Here is a 5,671-nt window from a genome sequence, read left to right as displayed (position 1 = left end):
GGTCACACATGAGCCCCATTGTAATTTACAGATTTAAAGAAGCATTCAAAACACTGGCTCTCCTCGTGGTTATCAAAATATTTCAGATAATACAGAACAGCACAGTAGATGTGTGTATAGCTCATTATCATCTAAATTGTCAGTGAAATGGAAGAACATCGGTTGCAAAAATCAATAGCAGCTACAGTATTTGGGCTGTGATGAAGAGGATTCCTTTAGGGTTGATGCATTGTTGAGGTATGAAATTATGTCTTGGAGCAATCTAATTTTTCATTTGCTGTCCCCTTATCTAGAACAAAAAGATGAGGCATCTTTTACTGCTAGTACAAAATATCATTTTTGCACATAAAATATAAGTAGCCTATAAATAAGTATTTTAATTTTAATACGCCTCCAATCTACTCAAGCTTGTTGTTTGTTTTGTATACAGCAAAAGGAACCAAGCACTTTGCCAAAGACTGTGTTGGCAAATGAGTCCATAAAGTCTTTAGCGTGATTACAGCCATTCATATTCATGAAAAGGCCTTGTCAATAAATCACAACTAATCAGGTAATACTTAGCCTCTGAATGGGGATGTATGGAGAGCTGCTTGTAAGAGGGAAAAGATAACAATTCCAACTAATGCAGATTGATTTCAGATTTTTTATTGTTGACATGATCAGTACTGTTTTGCATCAGCTCTATTTCGCTTCGCATTTGAGGGTAAAATAGGATGATTTATTCAGTTTTAGACTGACATGTGTTCCCTTTTTAGCATTAAGACAAAACAAGTAAAAGGACAGAAAAGCAATAAAATAAATTTTCACAAGTGTGACATGCACTGCAGATTGTTCATTGGTCAAATCCTCTACAACAGCTTCGCCGGGTGCCTCCAGTCCTTCAGTGTAGCCGCAGCACGTTCTCACTGGCTGTCAAGAGTGCATGGGGGTGAGCTTATTTCCTATCATGTCTAGTACATAGACAAAATGCACACCAACACACACACACACAGATACACAAACAGAGGTCTTGTAGTGTTTCAAGACACTGAAAGTGTTGCGTTTGTGAGAGACTGTCCCTGTTCTTCACACAGAAGCTGTCCCTCTCCAGAGTATCCTTAGCTGTCCTCTCTTCACCAGCTCTATTCCTCTCAAGCTGCCCCACTCCACAGCTGGTGGAAAACTGTCTCTGCATCGTTGCCCACATCCCTATAAGCTCCAGACTTCACTGACTAGTCTCTTCTGTTTTCCTTGCCACTACTTTCTCTCTCTCTCTCTCTACCTGCCTGTCTGTCAGCTTTCAGAGACAGACCAAGCATCTCTAAGCTATCCATCCTTTCCCTCTGTCCAAACTGGATTAGTCTCCACTGCTGTCTGCCTGGTTTTAGTGAGGTGCCCATCACTGACTCCTGTTTCAAGAATCTGTCATTAGGGAGCGACTGCAACAGACACACGAGGTCATATGAGTCTCAAGGGATATTTGAAGGAAAGCACTTGCAACTTTGCAACAGTCAGATCACTCTGAAAGCCCTTTAGCATGACACAGACATACATTCAGATCGTTTTAAGGACTGTATGAAAACGATCACTCAGGGAAATGGGTCAAAAAGGGGAAGGGTTGGGTATTTTTGTTTGTGCTAAAAGATTTTGTTGAGCGAAATGTTGATATACAGCAGTTCTATGTGAGCCTTGCACCGTGACTATATATACAGTATATATATTCAGAGGACAACAATCATGTCTCTGTGCTGGTGCTTTTCACCTTGCAATTATCTATAGCTAGTCCAAAGATGCTGCCACTTCAAAACAAAAGCACAGTGACAATGATCTGTATAGTCAATGAGAAATGAACATTATTAACCAAGCCTCGCTCATTTTCGACACTTTGGGAAATTGTTGATTTGACTTATAATATGCAATTTGGTCTATGTAAAAAATAATGTTCCTTTAATTAAGTCAAAGGAAGTCAGACTGTGTTTATAAACTGAAGCCCAATATCACAAATAACAAATTTGCCTCAAGGTGCATTAACACATCAAGCATGAAATTGCGGTTGAGCTATTAAGAGATGAACATGTTGCAGTTTCTTTCAAGTTCAAGCAAAGTGTGCAAAGCTAATATTATCAACCCTGTGTGTCTTTTGATTTTTTAGACAGGAACAATTTTCAGCCCCCTGCCCCCACCCTTCTTTATTCAAAGATTGTTTTTATTTTTTACACAGTCCCTAATGGGCTGGTAACACACATCAGAATGTTAAGAAGAACTCACTAAAAACTAATTGTATGACAGTGTATGGCTTGGTTTGGAAGAGATCTATGCCTTAAGGAGAATGAAGAGGAAACTCAAAGTGGTGTGAGCAGGATATAAAAGGTTAAGGCAAAACTGCAGCAGCAACAACATAACAAACACACATTCAAAAACATTTCAGTAAAGTGTATAATAGTTTGCCACAGTGCTATGTGTTTTTGGGACTGTTTAGCAGATTGTATAGACACTAATGTCTCAAATCTTCTGGAAGAAAGTATTCTACTCCCGAGTCTTGAGAAGGCTGAAGTAAAGGGGTACAAGTACAGTGGAACCTTGGATTTGCAGTAACTCGGTTAGTGTTTTGCAAGACAAGCAAAAACTTTTGATTCGATATACGAGTGAGATCTCGCAATACGAGTAGCAGGTACGTTTGTCTACCGAGCATCACGTGACGCATGTCACAACTGAGCCGATGGCTCTCACGCTTCACTCGTATAGTCAATATCTGTACTGCAACAATGGCCCCTCACGCCAGCCACGATTCTTTTCAAAGGTAAAGTTAATTTGTTTTATTTTTACTTTATACTGTATTTTATATTACTGTAATCATTTTTATATGGATAAGTAGGTGTGGAACAAATCATCTGAGTTTCCATTATTTCTTATGGGGAAATTCACTTTGATATACGAGTGCTTTGGATTACGAGCACATTGCCGGACCGAATTATACTCGCAATCCAAGGTTCCACTGTACTGTATATTGACAACAGTGAGAATCCACAGTCTGCCACAGCTATACTAAAAGTACTAGGTATCTATTCATGCATGTTGCTGCTTGTACTATCATGTAATTGCTGCTTTTCTAGGCTGCAGACACAACACCCACGAGCTCTAATCCTCATCTTGGGGGACTTTAACCATGCCTCCCTCCCCTTCTCTGCCACCCTCTCAAACTTCAACCAGTATGTAAATTGCCGCACAATAAAACTCTGGACCTACTGTATGCAAAGGCCAGAAATGCATACACCTCTGCCCCTCCCCCCTCTAGGTCTCTCTGACCACAACCTTGTCCACCTGCTTCCTGTGTATACTCCAGTGGTGAAAAAGGTGTCACCACAGATCAGGGTAGTAAAGGTATGGACAGAGGAGGCAATTGAGCAGCTGAGGGACTGTTTTCACACCAGAGACTGGGACATCCTCTGCAGTCCTCATGGAGAGGACATAGATGGCCTCACTGTGTTTCGGATTACATAAACTTCTGTGTGGGAAATACCGTACCATCCAGGAGAGTACAGTGTTTTCCTAACAACAAGCCGTGGGTGAGCCCTGAGTTAAAAGTATTGCTAAATGAGAAGAAGAGGGCTTTCCTCTCAGGGGACAAGGAGGAGCTGAGCAGAGGGAACTAAAGTATATGATCCAGAAATGCAGGGCTAGCTACAGGAAGAAGCTAGAGCAGAGCATGGACGTGAGGTGTAGAGAGGTCTGAAACACATTTCGGGCCACAGAAAAAGTGGGGATGATCACCAGGTTGCGGGAGACCAGGCCTGGGCAAACGAATTGAACCGTTTCTTTAACAGATTTGACTCTAACTAGTCTTTAGCCGCCAAACTTCCATTGTTATTGTTTGCTCTATCTGTGTGCATTGTGTGCACTTCGAATTACTTTTGTGCTATATTAATAAACTTGCTTGCCCTTAATTTCACTTCAGTTTAGATAAAACCTCCAGATTGTGTAGGCTAACCTGTTATTATGCTTAAATGTACTTTCATACATTTTATAATGTTCTGTCCTACATTTACACCATTTTGTGTCTATAAAAATGCAGGTTCATTCTCTGCAAAGTCCTTGGAGACATGCTTGTGATAAAGAGCAGTTTAAATCAATATATTAGATGCTCTCTGCCCTTGTGAGATATTCTGCTTCCATGCCGGGAGCAGACCTAGTTACTTCAAAAGAAAGTACTCCATTTTGTTTATTCCTTTGTTAACCTAACATCATTCATTAAACTGTTCAGAGGAAGTTAAATCAAACAATGGACAACATCATCAAAATTCACAGCTGCATCCATTTAACCTTACTTTCAGTGCAGGGTTTTTAAAGGTAGGGCACAAACTAATTAGATGTATTACAGCACAATATTGCCTCCTGGCAAGCAGGTGTTATGTTTTGCTGCATTTTATGGTTGGCTTAAAGAGGTAGCTCTATTTATCTCCAACATAAAGCAGAGAAGATGATCATATTTATACAGGGTCAAGATTCCCCAACCCTGTAGCTATTTAATTATATTTGACATGATCTGTCACTTGAACAACAATGGACAGTGCTTAGGATTCACTGAAAATTTCAAGAAGCAGTTTTTGATTAATTTAAAGACTCCCCTCTATTTGAAAACCACTTGCTCCCATAAGCATCCAAGAGATACGCGCTGCTCACAACAGATGTGCTGGATGTGAATGCATTCTTTCAAAACAAATGTTTCAGATATTTTAAATAAATTTAAATTGTGCTTTGCTTTGCAGTACATTCATGTTTCTTGCCAGAAGTTTTCTTCTTCACTGCTTTTGTTGGCATTGCTACATTTGTGTCTGTTACAGTACTATCTCTGTCTGAGAGTCCTGCTTCTAGCAGGAAATAGAGTGTGGATACCCAGACTGAGCCCGATGGGACCCATCAGTACCCAAGGCTTCAGGCTGGGTTTGGACAGAAATTTAGAAATTATGTTTGGGTCTGGGGTGGGATTAGTCACATAGGTCAAACTTTACGATAGATGGCTGGAGTGCTTCATTTAAGGGCAGAAAACAACATAGAAACTCAACTGTGCTGGGTCCAGGTCAGGTTCGGACATTATATACTATAAGCTACTGGTCAAAAACTCCAAAGGGTGCCTTTACTATTTAATGGCTAAACGTACTTACGTACGATAATACTAGATAGTAACATTTGAAGTATTTCTGAATACACTTCTAGTAAGAGTGTGACGAGATCCGGTTCTCGCGATATTAAAACGTGACATTATCTGTCTTTGATTTGATGTGATACCTCATCAATTTTATTCTTTGTTTTTACACATTTCAATAATTTTCTCATGCATACAGTATGTTGGCAATCTGCCAATGTCCGGCCCATCTTTCCTCCTGGATGCCACTTTTGTACCGAATCATGATGCAGTCACCTGCTGACATCACCTGTTTCAAATGGAATCATCATTTCATTGTTTACCTCATTACTAACCCTGAAATGTAACTGTCCCAACTTTTGTTAGAATGTGCTGCAGCATCAGAATTGAAGTGTTTATTTTGAACAAAGAATAAAATTGATGAGGTATCAGATCAAATAATGTGCTGCTGTGTTGTTTTCAGTGTAAAATTGTTATTCCAATTGTCCTGGAATAACGTCACTTATATAATCACTCACCAACAGCCATCATGTAGTCCCATCGGTTCAG

The sequence above is a fragment of the Monopterus albus genome, unplaced genomic scaffold (genome assembly GCF_001952655.1).
Source record: "Monopterus albus unplaced genomic scaffold, M_albus_1.0 scaffold319.1, whole genome shotgun sequence".
Lineage (NCBI taxonomy): Eukaryota > Metazoa > Chordata > Actinopteri > Synbranchiformes > Synbranchidae > Monopterus > Monopterus albus.
Note: the sequence above shows the minus strand (reverse complement) of the source record.